Source organism: Lygodium microphyllum, chromosome 24 (genome assembly GCF_053477565.2).
Source record: "Lygodium microphyllum isolate KBCC chromosome 24, Lygodium_microphyllum_v1.1.10, whole genome shotgun sequence".
Lineage (NCBI taxonomy): Eukaryota > Viridiplantae > Streptophyta > Polypodiopsida > Schizaeales > Lygodiaceae > Lygodium > Lygodium microphyllum.
In genome coordinates, this window is record NC_141158.1 from 28,647,462 (window position 1) to 28,673,281 (window position 25,820).

The following is a 25,820-nucleotide window of genomic DNA, read 5'->3' on the forward strand; positions in this document are numbered from 1 at the left end:
AGTTCTTTCTAGTCATTTAGTATGTGTGTGAAGCACATGGAATAATGAAGAAAATGGGAGTTCACTACTCCATGTTGCCTAATCTCTTTCTCCCTATATTTTGACATTATGAAGTGGATGTGCATTGATGTGGCTTTAATATAGTCATTAATGCCACAATTGCTCTACAAGTTCCTTGATAGTCTGGTATTTCTCAACCAAATTCTTAAGGTTGGTTAGAACTCTTAACCATAGGTGGTCCACTCCCCACATGCTTGGCTCTAAATTTAGTTCATGTTGTTAGGTAGAAAACACTAGCTTATCCTCATTTAGCAGGTCTCTAATAGCCATGAGCTACACTGTGGCGGCTAAGAGGAACGGTGTCTACGTGGTTGCCATTTCTAAGAAAAAATGATCTTTATGAGGCATTATTATTAAAAATTTGAATTTCAAATCTTTTACTTTTCCTATCAAAATTGAAAAACCATTATTCATCATTTTACCTTTGAACCATAGTTAGTGGTTACTTTTTGTGGTCTCTTCTTCATTTCTCGATTGCTCTTGGATTCTTGAAGTTCATTGAATGCCTAACTTTTTGGTCTTTGGAGTTAGTCTCTTGGTCTTTAAGGTCTTGATTTTGGTCTAATCTTGGTAGTTTGTTGGTCTTGGCCCTCCTCCCCTTGCAAAATTGGAGCCATATTCCCGGCTTGGAAGAGTAGATCAGTATTTGTATGGATAGTTTTATGTTTTGCTAGTTTTATTGTTATTTTACAAAAGATAATATTTTTTATTTTATGTACGATAGAAGAGGGTTTCAAAATCCACCAATCATAGAAGTTAGGGTTGTACTCCAATTCAACCAAAGTGTTTAGGGCATCAGGTTGAATCAACATCTCACAAATATAAGAGATGATATTGTCTAGGAGTGAGTGGCCATTGAATAGTATATGGGATCATATTTAAGGAGGTTGACAACCTTTCATTGCTTGGCCATGGTGACAACCTTTCTTCCTAATGTAATGGATTCAAAAATAATGGTATACCATACTTTGAGGAAGCAAGTAGTCGTGTTGCAAAGATGGTACAGCCTATCGATGAAAAAAAAGGTGTAAGTGATCCTTTTTCCTTAGTAGTACTACATTTAGGATTTATGGCAGCATGGATAGTAGACACATTACAAATTGCCAGTCTAGTTGGTTTAGAGCATAGTGTCAAAGTTGTTGCTATAGTTCGTATATGAATGGTGAACATGCATACAACCATGAATAGTTTTGGTAGGTAGAGTTTGTGGTAGCTTTCATAATACTCTTGTACTTCTAGAAGGCCATTAGGACCCATTAGGTCATGACGTGTGCATTGTTCCATTAGGTCATGACGTGTGCATTGTTATAGGGCTGGCATCACTAATGAGCATGTTTTTGCTTGTGTTTCCTTGCCATGTGATATGTAGAGGTGCATGAGGAGATTTTCTATTTCCACTTCCATTGTGTATTGGAACTAACAAGTGGCTTCTTTTGGGATTGATTGTTCAAGAGCTTGCTCAAGAACATCATGGTTGTAGGTGATGGGTTGGATTGAGATGCAAGGGTGGTCTGAGTAGAGTCAGACTGCATCTCTTTGGAATTAAAGGTTGTAATCACATGTGCAACTATAGATGAATGTGTTTATCAACATAGTCAAAATTACAATTGGTCAAGAACTTGAACATTCATCCTAAAAGAATCTGAGTGTCACTTCCTTCAATGTTCAAAAGAACATAAAAGAGGAGTGGGATGTTCTCAATCTCAATGGCGACTATCAATACAGGCTTTCCTAACAAGGAGCAAGGTTTTCCTCATATGGATTCAACTTTGTGTATGTTGGTTGCAACTAGCTAGCCTATTTTTTTCATTAGTAGTCAGGAAGTGTGTTATAATTTGATCCATCATCCATGATTGCATTGCCCATCATTGATTTAGCTACTATAAGGTGTATATGAAGCTATGCTACGACAATAAGGGGCTCACCTTCCATTTCTAAGCTATGAATGGTAATTATTTGAATGTTTAGAATTAGATATGATGGAATTTATATTGAGTGTGATACAAGAGGGTGTTGCTACTGTTGCTCAAAGTATTCATAAAACATAACAATAAACTATTAGCATCCACCACCATGGGCGGTTCATGAGAGGGATGTTGAGGTGGATAATATTTCCTTATTTTGTTGTTATTAAAATGGCATATGCATTGGTCATCTAAGATTTCTAACTCAACATTCTATGTTTTGCTAATTTCATGGATGCAGAAAGGTCCAAGGCCTCAAAGTTTTAACTTTTATTGATGGCCTTTGATCGAGTAAAGCAATAGGAGATCCCCCTTGTCAAAAAACCCTTGCTTCACATGCTCATCAAACTAGACCTTACTTTGGGCTTTTTCAACAAGTAGGGCTATCATTCTTTTAGGAAAAATTTTATTTTTTAGGCTAAAATAATGGGTCCTCAAATAAATCAGGTAAAAAGTAGGTCATTTTTTGAGTCCCCCAAAATCATAATGATCGCCTAATATTGAAATTTTGCATTAAAATTGAGTTCTTTCACCTAAAATGTCTATTTCTATAGAGGAAAAGTATGGATACCCATAGACATCCATATAAATTTGTATACCAACATGTGATAAGGTATCTCTCAAGTTGAGGACCTTGTCGCCAAATAATGATCATTTTTTGAAGAGAGTCTTTTTTTAAAAACACTAGCTCGCAAATATATTTTGGTCAAGCACTCAAGCTCTTCTAGGAAATGTTTCCATGATTTAGTACCTTTCCACCATTCTTGGATAGTAGTGCATAGACTAGGGATTAAGTCCTCAATGGGCATAATGGCGTCTATGCCATAGGTGAGTCAGAATGGAGTTTGTTCTATGGCAGCCTTGTAAACTGTCTCATAGGCCAATAGTGATGCCATGATCTTATGATCCCAATCTAAACATGATGCTATACCTAGACTTCATGTGGATGACAAAAAAGGTAGATAGAAAAATCTCAATCACTTCGTTAAGAAAGTGTATCCCTTGGTCACTGATGATTTTAATGGGGCAACCAAAACATGAGATGATTTTCTCCCATAGAAACTACACAGTGGGTTGTGTATCATTTTTATGGATTACCCTAGCTTGAGTCCATTTACTAATGTAATTCGTGGTGGTTACGATGATGTATTGAGCTTAGAAGTATTGTACAGTTGGTGGGTTGTTGGGCCCCATGAAGTCTATACCCCACTTTTGAAAAGGTTGGTGGGCACTCACCACTGTGATGAAGAAAATAGAGATTTAAGGGGGTTCATATATAAAGATAGCCAACCATGAATTTGGAAAAGCAAAGAAAACCACTTATACATTGCATAGAGGTTGTCTCTTTAAATAGGCTCATGTGTACATTGGATATGTTGCATTGGGTCAAGTTTGACTTGTGAACTAGATCCTTATCCTTCCAACTCATCATCCTCATCTATGCACTCTCTAAAGACTAGTTCATATTATATTTGCATACAAAGAAGGCACCACTCTTTTATATGTTGAAACAAATGTTTTAACATGTTAAATTTGTTCTTTGGCACTCATCATAGTGCTAAACAAATTTAACCACATCCTGAAAGAGAGTGGACTACCACAATTAGGATTGAAGCACTTTCCTTGCTATAATATTCATGTTGAAGTATCCTTTAGCAATATCATAGTGTGCCTCTTGTAACATATTCTCAATTTCATGCTCACACAGACCTACCACCTCTAGCAATACCACATTATGCCTCTTGTAGCACATTCTCAATTTCATACTCACAAACACATTGCCAAAGGAGAGCATCTTGTTCTATGCAATATAAGTGACCAGAAATCATTTGACAAGGTCGGGACTTGATCAGGACATATGTTAGTCAAGATTTCTCAATTAGTCATTCCAATAGGCCTTACTTGAGATATGGACAATGTCATTAGCCTAATGAGGTGTGAGATCAGCCTTGAAGAGCTGAATTCCTTGATTAATATGGAACAATGAGCATTAGGGAGTTGAATATCAACTCGTGTGGCCTTTTTATCACTAGTTACTCATGATAAGTGATCGTCAATGAAGTGTTGTTTACATTTTCATACAACAACAAAAACATCAAATTATGATAGAAGTAAGAGTGCATTTTGAGAACTTTGGATCATTTTGGTATATTTTTGCACTTTTTGCATATTTGATACATTATTATACATTCTATGATGATGTTTGTCAAGGAGAGATAATGTAAGAATTAATCAATACCTAATGGTTCTCAATCACAAAATGAGAGGTAATGTATTAAGAGAGTACAATTCAAGGCAACTACAGTGAATAATGCCACAATTATGCACAAGGGATGCATACAATGTCTTTTTATAGTAGAGTCTAACCCTAAATGGATTCTTTGTCATACAAAACCCTAATCTTAGTGTCACTTAATGACTAGGACATTGTCATGAATTGCATGGGGTGGGGGGACTTACTTGAGCTACTGTGCCAAATACACACCATACACACAAGAGGAAGCTCACTGAATAACATAAGAAGAGAGATGGAGACCAAAACATTTTCTTGCTAGTTTTTCTTACTTCTTCCTCACACAATACAATGTATACAAAGTATAGATAAGATACAATATAAAGGAAAGTGGCCTAGTAAGTCAAATAATGCATAACTAATTATACTAATTGGCTAGTGATGTAACTATGCTAGTTGTAGGTAGGTGAAACTAACCAAAGTAATATGCGATAAGTCAATGGCCATGTGAGGATCATAATGACCACCAACGTGCTAATGTGCTAAGTTAGATGTGCAGACCCATCTAACCAAGTGGTCCATCATCAATGTTTGCACATGTTGAGTTTGCCATCTCAATAGACACCGAGGGAAAAACTAAGTTTATAAGTTTTGGATGTTGTGATAGTTGATGATTTAACCACATTCGATGTAGTGACAAGTTGGTGGATATAAGAGCCTAAGGCTTAAGTTTTTTACTAACTTATTATCTCTTTTTGCATATTAGTAAGCCATGTGAGAAAACTAATTATAAAACCTTGGTTTAGTAGCATGAGACCAAAAATGAAAATTTCAAAATCATTCTCTCTTTTTTTGCTCTTTCTTTGGTCTTCTCTAATTTAGGTCTAACATTTCAAACCTCAGCCCTACTATTTTAAGTAGATACTAGTTTAGAAATTGCTAATATTGGTAGCTTTTGTAAGTAGTTAACAAATGTTACATAAGTAGTCCATGATAACCAAATCTCTCCTAGGACCATGATGGTGAGCATTCTAAACATGCAAAAGTCTATTGATGACAATGATAAAGGGAAAATCTCTTAAAGCCATTCCTTTTCTTTACCACAAAGATTGTGCCAAAGTTTTGGTACTAAGTCTTTAAACTCCAATCCTATAAATGCACCCATTTAACAACTCACTTAGACAAAAGAGTCCCTAAAAGATTAAGCTCAGCAAACATGAGAACAAAGCTAATATTTTAAGCTTCATCTTGGAATCAAATAATAAAAAATAATGTGGAGTCCCCTTGCCTTCCAACTCTCTTTTAAATTTTTATACTAATGAAAGAAAATATTGAAAAACTCATCTAAAACTTCAATGAGCTAAAAATTATGCTTTTCTAATGCCTTTTTCTCAAATTATACCACTAAATCTCACAAATACAAGTATAATTGGGTTGAATGTTGCACATACTCATTTATCAAGGCACTAGATCTTTGATAATCACATCACACATTTGTACTTGATGGTGAGGGATAGTCCAAGATGGAGTAAATTGTACAACAAGATCTAGAGTCCCCTCTAGGATATTGGCTTGTAGAAGCCATTGCACTAGATCTTATAAAGAAGCTCATCAAACATGGAATGCCATTTACTTTTTGATGTACCACTTAAGATTTTGTGAAAGGGAAGCATAGAAATATGGCTTCTGTGGAAGTGGAGAATGTACTGGCCATCATGTGGTGATGACACTCTAAATGTAGGAGGTAAGACTTATTGAGACTATTTGTGATAAGGAAACATGAGAATGTGAAAAGTGCAAGCTATTCTTGAATATGAACACCAAACACATCTTCAATTTTCTATTAAAATGACATTCTAGGATTGAAAAATAAATCTATAGGAAAATGGGAATCTTGTAGAGCCAAGATTTTGAGCACATGGTAGGATCCCCTCATATAAGTGGCTATGGGCAATGAAAACAAGCATATGCCTTTTGGGCCAAAGGGGAAAAAACAAAAATTGATAAAATGTGTAGATCACCCCTTGCCATTGGTCTGCCTCAAATCTTTTCCTATTAGAAATGAGATTCACTCTCCTTTTGGGATTCATCTTCCTTTGATAATCTTGTATGCGAACTTGTAAATAACATCCATGGTGGCTCTTTCTTCACAATGAAAGATTATTTGAACATTCACATGTAACATATTACTATTCATCTTAGGAAGTTTCTTCTAACTATAAGGACCATTCCATAGCTTCAACATCTAATGGAATTCTTATCTTGCTTTGTTCTAAGGGGTCCATTCGTCTTCCAATTAACTTTACAAATCTACTATTATGATTTGTGTGACGCAAAGATTTGCCTACTGCTATACAAGTAAAATTAGGTTTCAATAGATGAAAAGTGATATTTTTGATGGAACTCATGATGCTTAAATATAAATAGAACATTTATTTGGGGATGTTATTTTGATTGGTGAAGAACTTATGATGTTAAATAGAAATAGTTTGCCCAGTACATTGTTTTGATTATGCTTATTGGTAAGGAAAATATTTGATTGAGGTGAGATGAGTTCGACATGATAGTGGAATCTTTCAATTATTGTGTAGTCTAGGTGGGTTGATTGAATATTATATGCACCTTGAATTCTTGAAAGAAAAAGGGAACTATCCATAGAAGAGCCCAAGTGAGTATGCATACTCAATTATAGAAACCAAATGCTATTATGAAGAGATTGCACACATAAAGTGACCTTAGCACATTAAGTATGAAAAATACATACATTAAGTGTGTGTATGTGTGCGTTCATGCCTCCAGGCACCATTATTTGTTCAACGATCGAGAAGGGAAGGAAGGGCAGATGCATGTATTCTCTCTCTCTCTCTCTCTCTCTCTCTCTCTCTCTCTCTCTCTCTCTCTCTCTCTCTCTCTCTCATATCAGACTTTTCCTTAGCATCTCATCATAACGTAGGATTCTGTCCGTCTGTTTTGAGAGAGAGAGATGCATTACAAGTAAAATATGATTTGGCGAAGTTTTATTTAGCCTTACAAGTAAAATAGAGATATACAAAGCAATCCTTGCTAAGTTTGTCAGCCCGGACCTACCAAGACGTGCCATCTCAAAACTTTCATTTCTATCGATACCCACTATCCTGACTAACTATCTTAACCTACGCCTTCCAATGAGCTACTTATAAGCCCTTATTCCTTCAATGTAGAATCACCATTTCCATTCAAACTAGGCTAATGAGGGCCAGAAATACCATACAATCCACTCTCCATAGGCTTCTTCCTTTAAAAGTGATAGTTCTCGTAACGAATGCAGCAATCCTCATATTTGACCTCAGCACCGATTCCATCATTGCAGATGCGCCAAATGTCGCTAGAAAGGGTAGTTAGGCACTTGCAACAATCCTCGGGAGAGATGGACAAATTACATGTGGCATGCCCATAAGCAGGGCAATTAGCACCACCATTTTGTGTCCTGAAATCATAGTCTGCATATGCTGTATTCTCCACAAGTTGATGAAGAGTGGTGCCCAGGTTTCCCCAGAAGGGGCTCCCTTGTGGAATGGGGTTTGAATTGCATTTAGCATACACAAAGGAAGTATCTGCAGTCGCAAGTGCACATGGCAAGTCCAATAGAGAACATAAGAATTACAAGTCCTCCCTTCATCATGATGAATAACCTTCTTTCAAGGAACTAGTAAGGGCTGAAAAATTATGAGAATGCTCACTTTGCAAATCTTTCTCTAAAGGAAAGAAATACTACGAGGACTATGTGAAACAAATACACCAAATTGGGTTGTGAAGGATGTGTGCCATATGGTGCCTTTTATAAGGAATATTTGTATGGCATGTTAAGAATGAAGCTTGATACCTTTCTCAAAAGCTATACCCACAAAGTCATAGTCATTGAATTGCACATCATGTGGAATATATTTCATATGTGTTTGAACATGGTGGGGTGGGTAAGTAAACGTGTCTACTAGTCACTCACTCACACACACACACACACACACTCTCTCTCTCTCTCTCTCTCTCTCTCTCTCTCTCTACTTTTAACAAATTTTTTAATGGATGAGTTGTCAAGCACCCACCATCCTCATCATGTACTTATTCAATCCGTGCTCTTATGAATTCACTTTTTGATTATTAGCATATCACTTCTCCAAAAGAGGTAATTCTAAACTCAAAACCTTAACCAATCTCATAAGACTTGTCTATGCCCTTTTGTGTGCTATTTAATGATTTTGACAATTCATTCTTTCAACCTCACTAATGTTCATTAAAAATCATTTTTGGTAATAGATACAAAAACCTCTAACTCAAAATTTTGGAGGGATCTTTGAATGAAATTATATCTATTTACCATTTTTATAACTAAAAATTTTATGGAGTTTAAGGCTTTAAACATTTTTCTTTAAATTTTAAAGGTTTTTTGGATATTTTTGCAATTCACTCTACATCAAACCTTGGTTTTTCGTGAACATTGGCAGTTTTGATTTTGCCAAGCATGCTTTCAAATCCTTAGCTTTTGATTCATACACACCTTGTTTTTAAGTATGTACCATAAGACTACTTCTACATTTTATTGATTTAGAGAAATAATTTTTCATTCAAGAAAAGACAATACAAGAAAGTGATGCAATCACAAAATCATGCTAGCACCAATTGTTATGGGAAAAGAATGGTCACACCAAGTGTAGTGATAGAAGTTGTTATAAAGAAATAAAGCTGTGAATCACTTTCAAGCTTTGAATTGAAGGGAGAAGCCCAAGTGGCCGGAAGCAAGAGATGTGTGAGCTATGGCAGATGAAGCAAGAGAGCACAAGAGGAAGACTTAAGATGTGGGAACTCCAACAGTCACAATCTGTGATCGGCCTTCCCTTTATTCAAATGTCATTGAAAGAATAAAGAATGAAATGATAGTTATGGGCGCCCACCGCCTACAATGTGTAGGTGTAGGTATTGTCAATGTAATAATACATAGGTGGCTAGGCATAGGCGCCTTTACCCCACAAAAATCTCCTATTTAAAGGCAAATGTGCCTCGAGTGAAGAGAGAACAAGAAAACAATGACAAATTGCAAATTTTACATAGAGTACAACAAGATGAGGAATAGAGATTATCTCACCCAACCCCCATCAACTTCCTAAGGAAGACAAAATGCTCTGTTGAGAGACTTCTCATGAGAAGACATACATGATTTTGGTCAGTTGAAATCTTAACAAGATCAACAAACTTGTCCTCAATGACCTCTCTAATAAAGTGGTACTACACCTCAATGTGTTTCGTCTTCGAATGGAAGACCCGATTCTTGGCTAACTGGATAGCGCTCATAGAATTCAAATGCAGTGTAGGGACCATGTCAGTCACTACCACCAGAAGGCCTAACCAGAGAGCCTCCTTGCAAGCCTTAGTGGTTGCAATATACTCAACCTTTGTAGTAGAGAGGACCATGCATTTCTGCACCCTAGACATCCAAGAAAGAGCACCCCCATCAAAGGTAAGAACATAGCAAGAGATGGATTTCCTACTATCTGTATATCCTGCATAATCAAAGTTAGTGTAACCCATGACTCCTGTATCCTAGACAACATAATATATGCACATCCCTTACGATCCTTTAAGTACCTCATGATATCCTTGACGGCATCCCAATGCCACCTGCCAAGTGTAGCCATATAGCATGCCACAATTTCCACTGCAAAAGCTATGTCAAGACGACTGGCTATCATTGCATACATCAAATTTCCTAGTACAGATTGTAAGGGATCTTGGTCATCTCGACCTTCTACTCATCAGATTGTACGGACAATCAACCTAGCTCATATGGGAACACATTCCTTAGAACAATCTGTCAGAGTTGTTGATGGTAGCGGAAGCATCTTCTTCTTCTTCTTCATTCATGAATTGACTTTGGTGGTGGTCATTCTGCATCTGTGTGCTCTTTTCTTGTGAAAAAATTCATTGCAATATGGCTAGTCTTACCATAATAATGACATGTCATTCGACTTTTGTTGTCGGTGTTGAATCCTCGACCTCTTCCTTTGGGTCCAACAAATCCTTTGGTGTAAAACCACTCAAGGACCTTCTAGATATACTCCTATTGTGACAAATAAAGGAGCCCTTGAGAGCAGTCATGCGTAATGCACATCCCAAGAATATGTGAGTCATGTTCCATGTCTTTCATCTCAGAGCTAACTTTTCAGAGCATCAAGCTCATTAGGATTTCTACTAGCAATCAACATGTCATCCACATAAAGTGCCAAAATCAAAAGGATCCCATCATGAGCCTTCTTCATGTATAATCACATATCCATATCATTGCATGTATAGCCCTATGAAGGCATAAAAGCATCAAACTTGTGGTATCATTCCCTAGGTGTATGCGCTTAAGGCCATAAAGGCTCTTTCTCAATTTGCAGGCTAGGTGTTCCCTGTCTTTTGTCTCAAAGCCTTTAGACGGTTGCATATAAATCTCCTCATGCAAGTCCCTATGTAAGAAAGCAGTCTTAGCATCCATCTGATAAAGGTCTATATCTAACTGAGCAACTAATACTAGTACTAGGTGTAGGGCAATCACCTTGACTACAAGAGAAAAGACTTCCTTGAAGTCAACACCGTGCTCCTATTTAAAATCCTTAGCAACCAATCTAGCCTTATAGGCAGGCTTGGGGTGTCCAAGGGTGCTCTTCAACTTGTACACCCACTTGAGACCCACTTGCATGGTAATGCACACTTTCCACTAGGTGAAGGAACCAACTCCCATGTATGATTTTTTTGTAAGAGTCAAACTCTGACTGCATGTCCCTCTCCCAAGAGTGACTATCACCACAGCGCATGGCCTCGTCATAAGTGAGAAGCTCGCTTGCATCTATTCACCATCACATAATCAATGAAGAGCTCAAATTGCTCACAAAGGTATATAGCTCTAGTAGAGCATCTCAAGGCAGGCTGAGGAGCTTGCACATTCTATCTAACATCATGGTCATGGGTCACATGAGCATCAGCTGGTTGCTGAGGGGTTGTCTAACTGGTTGTACAAGAGCAAGAGGCTCTTGTTGAAAGATAACCCTACATATCTTGACTACCCGCTCAGACTGGTTATGCATCTTTTCCTCATGGAAAAATACATCATAGTGGCTGCATATGACTTTCTGAGCCTATGGATCCCATAGGTGATATCCCATCTCACCTCCATCTCCATAACTAAGAAAACTTCATTTCACGGACTTAGGATCCAACTTTGTGTGCTTGTCCTTGGGTGCATGGCATGAAAGCCTCACAACCAAAGACATGCAAATGAGGGAGATTTTCCAGACCACACCTCCTCTACAACCTGAAAGTTAATAGTACTGCAAGGAGATCGATTGATCAAGTGTGCAGTAGTAGTCATTGCCTTAGCCCAAAACTGTTGTGGTATGCCTACTTGGCTAAGAATACGACACACCCTTTCCTGTATTGTCATGTTCATGCACTCAACCATACAACTCTGGGGTGGGGTGTATGGGGCAATCAACTGATAATAACCTTCTCATCACAAAACTTCTCAAAGGCTTTAAAGACATACTCACCCCCATTATCTGACCATAGGTATTTTAGCCTATACCCAAACTAGCTCTCAACCAATGTAAACCAACACTGAAAGGTAGCCAAGACATCAGATTTCAGCTTTAAGGGATATGCCTAGACCTTATATGAGTAATCATCAATGAATGTGAAAAATTACTGTGTCTCCTAATGATTGACAAGGCATAGGTCCACAAATATTAGAATAAACAAGAGCCAAAGGCTCACCCATGTGCCAAGTTCCACACTTCTTACAAATACTATATGTCTGCATGCCATACAAACAATGATCACATGACTCAAAATATTTATATTCAAGGGGCAGAAGATATTGCAAACGAGTAAGCACTTTCATTTCCTTTAAGGACATGTGCCCAAAGCGACAATGCCAAAGGATACATGTGAAATTGTAGCTACAAACAAAACATGATCTATGAATCTAGATACAACCAAGGGATATAAAGTGCTAGACTTGGCACCACATTCTAGAACAAGGTTCCCATGAGTGATCTTCTAAGAAAAGTCCCCAAAGGAAACAAAGTAACCCTCATCATCCACTATGCTAGTAGAGATAAGACTCTTCATGAGAGCCGATACGTGTTGAACATTATGCAAAGTAAACATACTGCCTGAACCAAACTATAGCCAGATATGCTCATTCAAAGCTAGAAACATTGTAATAGCAAGGTTTAGAAGGCTACAACTTTGAATCAAGTCAACACACTATTTTGGAGACTCCTAAAGCAGAAAATTAGCTCAACACACTCTTGTGGAGACTCCTATACCAAAAAATCCCCACTCTTAGTGAGATCATTGATTTCAAGGTATTTGGATGCTTAGATTTTGCTCATATTCTTAATTAAGAAAAGAAAGGAAATTGATGAAATCTCTAGAAAGTGTATATTTGTTGAATATAGTTGAAAGCTTACAAAATTTATGATCCAATCAATAAGGAAATATTTCGTATCAATAGATCTAATATTTGATGAGAGTGCAAGCTAGAATTCAGCTCAATCCTCAGATTTGGACACATGCACTTCCACACCTCTCAAGGTGCAAGTATCACAACAACCATGGAAGAAGACTCTATTGAATAATTGAAGGAAGAAGATGAAGAGCATCAACTAGGCTTAAGGAGATCTATAAGGCAGAGAAGTACACCCCAAAGACTAGCATATCAAATAGGTAAAAATTTAGATTTTGAGCAATACAATCTTGCTCTTCTCACCTTAGTTTTACACCTTGGATTCCTATAGACATGACTAATACATGACTCTAGTCTCTTTGGCTACAAGACTTTAACCTCTTTAGCATTTGGTCCATCTAGAAATCCCTTTGTCGAGTGCCCAACACGTGGCACACATTGATGGACTCAAACCCACTATTGTAGCTAATCTTCAATGTTACCTTGGTCATCCTAAGTTAGTTCATTTGAGGTAGAAACAGCCAAGGGAGCTTGAATAGGAACATTCTATATTCAAGCTATAGTAGAAATTGAAACTAGAACTATAGGAATTGGAGCTTAGAATGGAGCCAGAGAATGTAATGGAACAAAAACAGGAGGAGGAGGAGCAACTAACCAAGAATGTATAGGCAATCGAGGCAACAATGGCAATGCATGGTAGATCAAATTATGTTGTTGTAGCCATACGCCACTTGATTCCAAAGAGAGGGTTGCAAAACATTGTAGAAAACAATGTCTTAAGCCAACACCTCAATGAGTTATGCTTATGTTTGCACCTCCTACTACAAGCAGTTCCACTCCATGAAAGTCATCAGCAAATGCTACTCAAGATGTTCAATACACTACATTTGGCTAGTATGGTCATCCTAAAAACTATAGATTTTCATAATGTATTTGGAAGTCAGTGATTAGCCGTAGTTAGCATCCCCTATAATTCGATCAATTGAGAGCACTTCCTGATGTCAAGAGTTGTCTCTTGATCTCATCACCCTACATTTGCTCTCTAGCTACTTTGTAGATGAATGCTATTGTTCACTGGATTAACCTTAATTAGATTGCATGGACTCCATTTTGATAATTTACCTCATTTAGTGCTCTTACCCTTTAGTGTAGAAGGCAATGGAACCAGATTAAAAGAATCAGCAAAGGGAAGAGGAAGAATGGAAACTTGCATATGTGTCGTTAGCTTGATTGCACATCAACATCTGGGTCTCCATCATTTGAGGGGATAAGAGGGAGTGTGGAATAAGGATCCTACAATCTAGCACAAAATATCCTCACCACCTCATCCTAGTTGTCTCACAATTGCTCTTAGAAAGACTCCTACTCCAAAGAGTTTGGAGAGATAGGCACCACACCATCATCATCCTCCTTCTAAAAAACTACAAGAGCAGCACTATTGCCTTGGTTTCCACGAGACAAAATCATTCCTAGATAGAATCAAAAAAATCTAAATGCACAAATTGGTAGGCTAAGAGGCATTGCCATTGTTCCCAAAATCAACTTGCTACCAGTGAACTTGCTTTTGTAGGATTGTATTCTTCTGTCACACTACTATTAATTCAATGCATAGAGTGTCCAACTCCTGCTAGTGGAACAATTGCATAGTGCTAAAGTTTTGTAGTTAGTATACTAGATAATGCTCTGAACCAACTTCTTTCAAAAAGGTAACAAAAGGGACAGAGCCAAGGCGCCAAGCAATGCATGCTAATATCTGTGCGGTTGTGGCAATTGCACAAGATGTGGTACCAATCGTTTGAGCTGTCATTTTTTCCTAAGATTGTTTAAAATCCCATGTGGAGCTCTTTAGCATAGCTAGGCAAGTCTTAAAAGTGATATTTCTTGTTTGTTGAACTAGACCTAGTAGAGGTGCTATAAGATTGGGGTTGATCCATCTATGTTAAATACTAGAATCCCAATATAGTACCTACTCTACTACTCTCTATTGTTTTTTTTCCTACTCCTCTATCACCTTGTCTTGTGGCATGTCACTTGGGCTTCTTGCACCATCATCTGGCTGTTATGTCTCCATCATATTGATGGAAATGGGGATCATAGTAGTTCCCCTAAGGTTGTGGCTATGATTTCTGCTTTGCAACATTAGCATCAACTTGTCCTATGCCACCTAAGTTAGTGACTCTAGGTGACATTGGAACCTCCAGTGGGATGAAGCAGCCCAACCTAGGTTGTGGCTCTTCAACAACAAGATGAGGAAATAGAAAGGTGACTCTACTATCCACACATCACCCTCATTGATTTAACAATGGTTGCCTGAGTAGACATCCCCTTGCATTCATGGACCATCCTCTCTTACACAATTCCCATCCACCTAATTTGAGATTGGTCATCCAAGAAATACATGGAGGCCACACATTAAGACATTTTAAAGGTCTTTGCCTGTAAGTACAAATCTTCCAAAAATAATTTTAGAACATCGTGTTTGGTCTTGTGCTCTTGACACATACTACTAAGATGGTATTCACACAAAATATTGGGCCCAAACAATGGATCCATCTGAGAAATATTAAGGATATTTGGGGGCTTGCAATCACTACCCAACAAGCGTGAGCCAACACTCTTGGATGCAGTGTGTCATATGATCATAATGCAAACTAAACAAGCTACACCACCATCCCTTGATGCAATTGAGTGACAATGCCCTTGACCTCTCTCTATAAATAGGTGTAGTGCTCCATAGCAATGAAATGAATGTTTCTAAAGATATGAACTTAACCCAAGTAGAATTTTGTTAAAAACAACATGATTAGACACCATGGTTGTAGAGAAAGCTCACAAAGAAAAACAAGATGACACAAAGAGTAAAAGGGCAATGAGAGAGAGTGAACTAAACGCAATAGTTTGCAAACAAGCTCAAGGATGAAAGAAAACTTTGTTTCTATGACGTGGTACCCACAAAAAATTCTTTGAAAATTTTCACCAATGCATGCTCACCACATTAGCCACTTTTCACACAATGATCCATGAGTGTTACCCACATTGTGAAACATCATATTTCCATGAGACATATTGCCCACCCAAAATAATGAGTAAGCTTTAAGGCCTACCACATAACCAACATTGTCTACCACCAAAGCCATCAAGACTTGAATACTCACTATCATCAGAATTTATGCATTAGGAGATCCATATCTAGACTGAAGAGTAGAAGAAGTTGGAGACTCATTGGACTCATCCGATAGAGGGAATGAGCAAACCGGCCCATCCATGGGATAGTGCCACAATTAAAATCCATTAATGTTGCTTTGGGGATTTCCCTAAAGATCAGTGAGGTAGAAAGCATTTGATATGGTACCATGGAACACCTAGAACAAGCCACTCCACCAAAATTTCAACTTCTTGGAAGCTTCCCCATCTAGGAATTAAACACCAAAATTTCAACTTCTTGGAAGCTTCCCCGTCTAGGCATTAAACACCAAAACTACTTTGCCACCTTCAAATAAATGCTTCTTAGAGAAGCAATTAGTCTGATTCTTTTGCCACATCTAGATTTCTTTAAAGATCAACACTCCTGATCTACTAGTCCTCTCTAGCTATGCCAATACTTCCAACTAGAAAGGTAGGGAATCCTCCCAAGGGAGTCAATCTGAAACCATGATTTATGTGTTGGGAACCAATAATTCTAGGGGCATAATAACTTCTAGCCCAAAGGACAATTTGTAAGGTGAGATATTGGTATAGCCACTTTGTAAGAAGTTCAATAGGCACATAATGTAACCAAAAATTTATTGTCCCAATCTTTCCTAGGGTGCTCCACCAGCTTTGTAAGGATTTTGCAAAGGGTTTTATTGGTGGATTCAACCAATCCATTGGCCTAGGGGTAGCAAGGGGAATATTTCTTATGAATCACCAAAAACAAGGTTGTTAGGTGCTTTATCACCTTATTGGTGAAGTTCCCTCCTCGGTGGACACTAACCAATTCGAGTGGATAGCCATATCAAGTAAGGATGTCAAGATGCTAATATTTGGTGACATTATCTTTTAATATCCATGATTCCATCCACTTTGTACAAGAATCTATATCCATCAAAATATAAAATTTCTTGGTGTAGGCTACAACCAACTTGATTAGCCTCACAAAATCTAAGCCCCAATTTGAAATGGCTTGAGGGGAAGAATCAAGTGGAGCGGTACCCTATCCCTCTACCTAACCCCATTGATAAGAGTCACACTTGCAAAGCCACTTCTGATGTCTCCATGCATAATAGGCCATTGCAATTTGGCTTGCTAGATATTCCAAATTGTTACCTCCATTAAAAGATGACCACACAAGACACCTTGATGAACCTCATCCATAACTACTTTCTACCTACTATTGGTAACACCACCCTTTGTTGAACTCCAGAAAAAGTCCAATGATAAACCTAACCTAGAATGGCTTCAAAGCTCTTGATACTTCTCTAGAATGAATAAGGCTAACAACACCTAAAAAATCCCTCATGTAAGAAAAGTCCATAACAAATAGATTGCTTGAAATGCCCAAAGGGACCACCCTATAAACAACAATGATAAAAGAAACTATCCAAAATGCGGAGCTAATGCAAAAAATGCTAGAGGAAGCCTACAAGATAATGCTAATATTTAGGGACCAAGTGGTCTGGGTAACAAATCTACAAATGCAAAAATATGGGACACCTAAGAGCTACCTAAATTATACTTAGAATCTAAATTCAAACTTGTTATCTAGAAGAGGTCATAAAAATGCTAATAACAAATCCAAATTATCCTTAGAACCCAAATCCAAAATTTCTAGTTCGAAGAGATCATAATAACAATTAAGTTTATGGATGCAGAAGAGCAATTGGAGCTCAAGTAAATGCTATGATAGGCCAACCCAAATAATGCAAACTAGGTCTAAAGATTGAACAAGGATCCATACATATAGAGCAAAGTAGTAATGCTTTATTATCTAGACTACAATGACTTAAGCTCTTCAAAAATTTGATTGATTTGAAGAAGTTCTTTTTCCTTTCTTGCACCTATAACAATTAAAAGCTGCGTCTAGAATCTAGAGAAAGAAAGAAAATGAAAATAGACTTGGCTAGTGTTGAAGGAAATTATCTCTACTGAAACTATAGGGAAAGTTGGAATTGAATTAGATAACCAGGAACTAGAGGCAAATTACAAATCCTACCATTGGGATGTTACGAATTGCATCTTGGGTATGGACTAGTTCAAGGAGAATAAGCTTGAATACTATGGTGCCGAGAAGGAATTTATATTCTAGGATCTAGAAGGAAATACCATAAAGACATAAGGGAAGGTTGGGAAACCAAAGTCCATCTGGCCAAGAGAATATGAATCCAAAAGGATTGGAGAAAAGGACAATCTATCTATTTGAGGATTACCTTCATGGATCGTCAATGACTTTGGAGATGTCTCCCTAGAATAATTAACATGCCTATACCTAACTTGAGAATTTGACCATGAAATGGAGTAGACTCTTTGAGTCAAACTAGTATCCAAAACACCATATATGTATCCATACTAAAAGCCATCAAGCTTATGGAGTAATTGAGGCAACTAATTGATTAAGGATTCAATCTATCCAACTAAGTCACCTTGGGGCATATATGTTGTGTTCTAGAAGAGGATAGATGGATCTCTCACACTCTACATTAACTTTAGAGGACTAAACCAAGTGATAATCAAGGAAAAGTATCCCATACCCAAAACTAATGAGCTCCTAAATTGTATACATGGGGCCAAGGTTTTTTCAAAGATAAACTTTAGATCTAGACATTATCAAATCTAAATCAAGGAACAAGACATCCCAAAGACTACCCTCAGTACTAGATATAGACACTATGGATCCTTAGTCTTACAATTCAAATTGATGGATGTCCTAATAACATTCAACTAATTGATGCAAGATACCTTTTGGCCATACCTAGATGACTTTGTGCTAGTATTCTTTAATGATGTATTGATGTATATCAAATCATTGGAGAATCATGAGGATCATTTAAGGATCACTCTATTATAAACCTTTAGTGAGAACCATCCCTACACTAAGAAGAGTAAGAGCATAATTTTATAGATGAGACTAAATACCTAGGATACATTGTCACTATAGATGGAATCTCCATGAACCCTAAAAAAGTAGAGAATGTCCTAAATTGGCCGATACCTTAAATAATCTAGGGCATGTGAGGATTTTTGGGATTGAGATCATGGTACCAAATCTTTATCAAGGATTATTCCCTCATTGTGACATCTTTGACTAATATCATTGAAGAAAAATATTGTAATCATATGGGTAGTCAAACACCAAGAGAGCTTTGATAAACTCAAGAAAGTAGTACTTACCATCCTATTACTAGAACTCCTTGACTTCACCCACCAACCATTCGAGGTGAACACTAATGCAAGTGGACTCACAATTAGAGGAATACTAATATAAGATTGATGGCCTCTTGGTTATATTCATGGAAGCTAAAACCCTTTGCATCCAATTCTTTCACACATGATTTTGGGCTACTCATAGTGATTCATACCTTGAGACTATGGAGGAATTATATATTGAGAAGAAATTTTAGTCTAATAATAGATCACCAAACTTAAGTGGATTTTCACCCAAGTTGACCAAAACGTGAGATGTAGAAGGTAGATGGAAACACCACAAGAGTCTCATTTTGAGAACAAGTATTGTCCAAAAAAGGATAATAATCTTGCATATGCCTTAAATTGGAAAGTTTTCCTTTATTGTATTGCTCAGCTTCAAAGAATAAGAATCATGTTAGTACCTGACAATCCTATCCTAGAGCTTATATGCCAAGCTATTCCTCCAAGGAGTATGGGCTACTCATGACCAAGGTACTCTAAGGTGGAAGCTCTGACAAGGAATAAAAACCAATTTCTAGACATCAAGGATATGTTAAGACTCTTAATGCAATTCACAAAAGCTATCATTTAGCTAGATTTGAAGAGAGACTTATTACAATATATAACCTAGTGCTCTAGCCTTGGACATTCTACAAATGAAGTGGGAGTCTATATGTATGGACTTTGTGGTTGGATTACCCACACTACTACTAGTGGATATAATTTGATCATGGTAGTACTAGGAAGAGTAATCAAATTCGCTCACTTGATTCTAATGAAGACTACTTACAATTCATCTAATATTTCTCGAGTCTTTATTATCAAGGAGGTATTCAAAATTCATGGACTAATAGCGAGTATAGTCAATGATGGAGACTCTAGATTCACCTCAAGGTTCTCAACTTATTTATTCTAAGAAATTGAAACTTGACGAAGGAAATTCGGTATGGCAACCTCTATACTATGCCAAACTCCCTTCTGCCACAAAGTGAATGAGATAAGGGCACCACCTAGTCATGGAAGAGCGGACTAGGACGCTATGCAAGAGGGAGAGGAGATTGTAAGGGAGAAGAGATGAAAACTAAGAGAGGAAGAGAGAGAGAGAGTGAGTGAGAATGAGAGAACTACGAAAAAATAGATGAATCAATAAACTTAAGAGATGGAGAACCCTCGGGACATAACCAATATACACAATATGGACACCAATATCCTGGGCTTATTACATTGTAGAGCATACATAAGCTATAGTAAGAGAAGGAATTCCATAAGCTCATGAAGGAGAATGGGGAAGGCCCAATAGGGCTGAAGGAGGCCTCTTTGCTCTCTCTCCTCTTACAAATTACAAACGAGAAGGCCTCTTTATATAGGCCTTGAGGGTGTTTAGGGAGGAGGTTAAGATGTAATAGGAATTAACACCACCAAAGCTGCATTAAGGCGGTTCCACCAATATGGAAGCTCCATCTAGATGTTTTGTTGACCAATTTGTACTTAATCAAGCTCCATCATAGGTGATTTGTCTCCATTCTCCCCCCCATAGCTTGAGTCCAAGAGCTCTCCTATAAAAAAATATAGAGAATCTTCATAAAATAAGATCATATCTAGCAATAATAGAGAGAGAGTAATGAGAGTTCATACATTACTACTACAACTAAGGATGATTTGAGGGTGATTTAGGAGGGGAATTCTAATGGTTTATTAGCTTGAGAGAGAGGATAAGAGAGGGGAAAGGGTTGGGGGTCTAATGAATGATGTTTTATGGAAGTGTTAAGTGTGGGGAAGAAAGTATGGATGTGTATTAAATTGGGAGGTGGTCTCCACTGCAGTTGGAAAAAGTTGGCATCCACCATTTTGTCCATATCTCCCGACTCGTAGCTCCAAAAAATTATAAAAAAATACCAGCCAAAACTTCAGCTCACGCGCTACAACTTTCATGTTGAAAAGTTTTTTTGGATCGGAGTGGAAGTATTTTTAAAAAATCTTACAAAATCATGTGCCTGATTTTTCTTCCACTAATGCTTCCAAGAAGGGTCCCATTTGGTTGAATTGTCATAAGGCTCCAAAGTCATGACATTATGAGCCTCACATGCCCTTTGGATGGCTCCAAATCCATTTCATATCTTTCCTTTTCACATTATACACTTTCCCTTCACCTTCCTCCATTGATCTTTACTCTTCACCCCCCCTTGGTAAACCGGTCCATGAAATATTTTCATCCAGTGATTTCTTGGATTTCCCAAGAGGTTGTTCCCACCCTCTTCTTTATTTCAAAGCTCCAAATGTACAAAAAATCAATAAAATGTTAGACAAATATTTTTTTGTGATTTTCTCGTATCATATAGCCCCCCCCAACCTAGCTAGAGGTATTTATGCCTCTAGACACTCTTTGGTATCTTGAGTTAACCCCACCCTGATGTGATAGGGTTTTAAGCGCCATCCATTTACACTGGTCTTGTGAACTTTTCCCTCAATGTCTTGAAGTTTGTAGGAGCCATTGTTGAATTTTTTTGTGACCCAAAACGGTCCCTCCCACCGGTAGAGAAACTTGCCATCCTTTCTTTTATCAAAGCGATTGTTATATCGAAGCACTAAAGATCCCTCCTTGATGTTTTTATCTGTTAGCTTCTTGTTGAAATTTTCTCTACGCTTCTCAGCTTCCTGGGAGTAGTGGTTGATGGCTTCTTCACGATCCAATTGTAGCCTCTCTAGGTCCAGTAATCTTTGATGTAACTTCTCCTTTTGAGAGCCTACTGTGCCACCTAATACTCGAAGGCTAGCTAATTTTACCTCAATAGGCAAAAGAGCCTCTTGTCCATAAACTAGATGAAAAGGTGTGAACCCTAACATGGTTTTGAAGGAGGTTCTGTAAGCCCATAGAGCTCCACTAAGGTGCTTGTCCCAATCCCGGGGCCTTGAATGTACCTGTTTGCTGATGATTTTACAAATCATTCCATTTACCTTTTCGACCAATCCATTGCATTGAGGGTAGTAAGGGGTAGAGTGTCGTCGTTGAATATTTAGCTTTTGCATGAGTTCACCCACCACATTAGCTCTAAACCCTGGTCCTCTATCTGATAGTATTTCAAGAGGGGTACCAAACCTACAACAAATGTGATCAAAGATGAATTTACTCACTTCCTTAGCAGTGATTCTTCTAGTTGGCATAGCCTCGGCCCATCTAGTCATGTAATCTACCCCCATGATAATATACTCTTTTCCTGATGGAGTGCGTGGTAGAGGCCCTATGGCATCAATTCTCCACTTCTCAAAGGGTCCATAGACCTTGATTGGGGTTTGGGGTTCTGCTATGAGCCGTCGTGGTCCTGATTTCTGACATTCTTCACATGTTTGACACCAATATTTGACATCTCGGTGTAGACTGGACCAAGTAAAGCCGGCTTGTAGAACCTTTCTACTTGTGATGTCGTGTGCAAAGTGGCCTCCACACACATCATCATGGCAAGCTTTTAAGATTTCTTCAATTTCCCATTTTGATGGCACTTTCCTAAGCACACCATCCTTACCAAGACAATACAAACTGTCATTTACTATGCGATATCTTGTAGCCTTCTGAGCTAGCCACTGTCTTTCTCCCTTAGTCAGGTGTTTGGGAGCTTCTCCTTGTTCTAAGAGATGTAGAATATCTTCTAAGTCTTCCTTGCCTTGTCGAAGTGGGGGTTTGATAGCCACTGCTCCCACCATTGACTCATTCAGCTTTGATGATGCTAGATGGTCGGCATCTTTGTTCTGGTCTCTTGGCACATGATGTACTTGTGCCTCCCTAAATCTTCTCATAAGAGATTTGGCCTCTCTCATTTTACTAGAGAGGTTTGTATTTTTGCATGCCCATGTACCTTGCATCTGCCTTACCAATAGCATGGAGTCTCCAAAAGCATTCAATCTCTCGATTGAATTACTAAGACACCAACAAAGACCATGAATTAAAGCTTGATATTCTGCCTCATTGTTAGAGTGGACACCTTCCAAGATGATTCCTTCACAATAGATTTTCTCTCCTAAAGGAGAGAAAACAACGATGCCTGCGGCTGCCTTATCCTTAGTTCTCTTGTATGCACCATCAAAGTAGAGGCTATAAGCATCTACAAGAGTTTTTATGGATGGGGGTGGTGGAAGGTTCTTTCTTTTCACCACGAGATTTTTCTCATAGCACCTATTTGTCAAAATATCAGCCAAGCATGCCCGAGTTGTTTTTTCAACCTGCACTGTATAGTCAAACTCTTGAAGTCGGACTACCCACTTTACTATTTTGTCAGAGATTTCCATATGTTGTAGTGCATAGGGAAACATATCCTCCACAGTGATGATCACAAACCTCTTTGGAAGTAAATATGGCCGAAATTTGGTTACTGCAAACATGAGGGCCAACACTAGTTGTTCCATGGAGGTGTAAGCCTTCTCTGAGGCTTTCATGAGGCGGCTGGCAAAATACACAGGCCTCATGAAGGATGTTTTTGGATCTTTTTGTAGGAGAGCAGCACCAATGGCCTCTTCTCCCACACTAGGGTTTACAAAGAATGTTTCTTCCCAACAAGGCTGGAGGATTATAGGAAGTGACCCCAACATTTTCTTTATCTCCTTAAAATGTCCTTCACTTTGTTCACTCCATACAAGTGTTTCTTGGCGTGTCAGTTGCTGCAGGGGGTATATGGCCTGAGAGAGTAAGTGTATAAATCTACCCAAATATCTTAGCTTTTGTAAGAAGGAGACCAATTGTTTGATGGAGGTTGGGGAAGGTAGAGCTAGCAATGTTTCTACCTTATTTGGATCCACCTCAATTCCTTCAATTGACACTACATGCCCTAGTAGTGTAACCTTGCTTTCCCGAATGTGACATTTATCCTTATTTAGTTGTCCACCCAACATAGCTAAGCGAGTAAATCCTTCATCAACCTTGCGTAGATGTATGTTCCTTGAGCTGTAAATACAAAAGTCATCTATGAAAACCCTTATGGACTTACCAAAGTAAGGTTGGAAAACCATATTCATGAATCGTTGAAAGGTTGCTGGGGCATTTGTGAGACCAAAGGGCATGACCCGAAAGGCAAAACAGCCCCATGGTGTGATGAAAGTGGTCTTCTTTTGATCCTCCTCTGCAATGCGAATCTGGAAGTAGCTAGAGTAGCCATCACACACCGTATACTGCTCATGTCCCGCTACTTCATTCAAGATTTCATCCTGAAATGGGAGAGGGAAGTGGTCCCTCTTTGTTGCAGCATTTAGTGGCTTGTAATCTATGCATACTCGCCACTTACCATTTTTCTTTGGCCTCACTACTACTGGGGAGAACCATTCTGAATCTTCCACTGGGTATATGAATCCTGCATTCAAGAGTCTCTTCACCTCCATCAACAGTGCATCCTGTTGCACAACTCCCAGTCTTCTCAATCTTTGTACTATAGGTTTGCTTCCTTCTTTGAGTTGGATGTGATGCTTCACTGCAGTGACACCTGTAATGTGAGTATAATCAGAAATAAACAATGATGCATGCTTCTTGAGAACATTCACATAACCCTCCCTTTCTTCATCCTTTATATCCTTGGATATCATCTTCTCTAGGCTAGCATCCCACACATCTTCTCCTTGGATTCTTGGGTTGTCTTCTGATAAGGTAGGTTCCTTTAAGGTGACGCCCATAACTTCGAGAGTGCTATCACTCTCTCCACTTGAACTCTCTTCCTCTTCTACTGATGAGGAACATCCACTTGAGCTCCACTCATCGGCAGACGTTTCTAGTTCGAGGTTCTCTTGACGCCCACTCTTCAAGTTGTAAACCACCTTTTGATCGTGGCCACCCACCTTACGTGGCCTCAACTCCAAATCTCCCGTTGCCCAATCTTGCCTAGCTCCGATGCCCATAAGCCAAGGTCTCCCTAGGATGAGGGGATATCCTTCCCCCTTTACTGGCATCACATAAACATCCACTGCTGCAGTGATTCCAAAAACAGAAACTCTCAAAGCTTTCACTACACCCACACATGTGACCGCATCATTGTTGGCCATCCTTGCCCTGAAGGTTGAGGATTCCATTACTTCTAAACCTAATTGATGCATAAGTTTTTCTGTCATGACACAAACCTCTGCTCCACTATCAATGTATGTTTTTCGAATCCGTTGACCTTTAATTTGAGCCTCCACTATAGGCACTATATCTTTGAGTCCATATGCCTTGATTGCACTAACCATTTTACCTTGCCTTGCCCTTGTGCTTACCATTTTTGACCATTGTCGTCGTAGCTTTGGAGAGGCATGAAGTAGTTGTGGCCAAGTAATTTTTGGCCCTTGAGAGCTCACGTCTGCTACCAGATCATAAGGTTGTGTCCGAGAACCCCAAGGGAAGTCAGAGATATCAGTTTTAGACCTAGTTCGAGTCTTTCTCTTCTTCCCTTCATCTCCAGGTGCCCGTGATGTACTTGCCTCATTGGTTGCTTCCTTACTTGCCTCAGTCTGGACACGTACCCGCTTGATAGGCATGGTCTCTACTACATCTACCTTCATCTTACCTCTTGCTATTTCTTCTTGGAGCCTTCTATCCCTGACCACCTCCTCTATTTTTATGACATTAACATTTGGTTGAACAACAGGGGTTTCAGCTTGAACATAAGGTGGTTGTAAGATTGCAGGTCGTGACTGCTCTTGCTCTTGAGTCCTAGCACGAGGAGGGCTTACTTGTTGTCGAGGACCT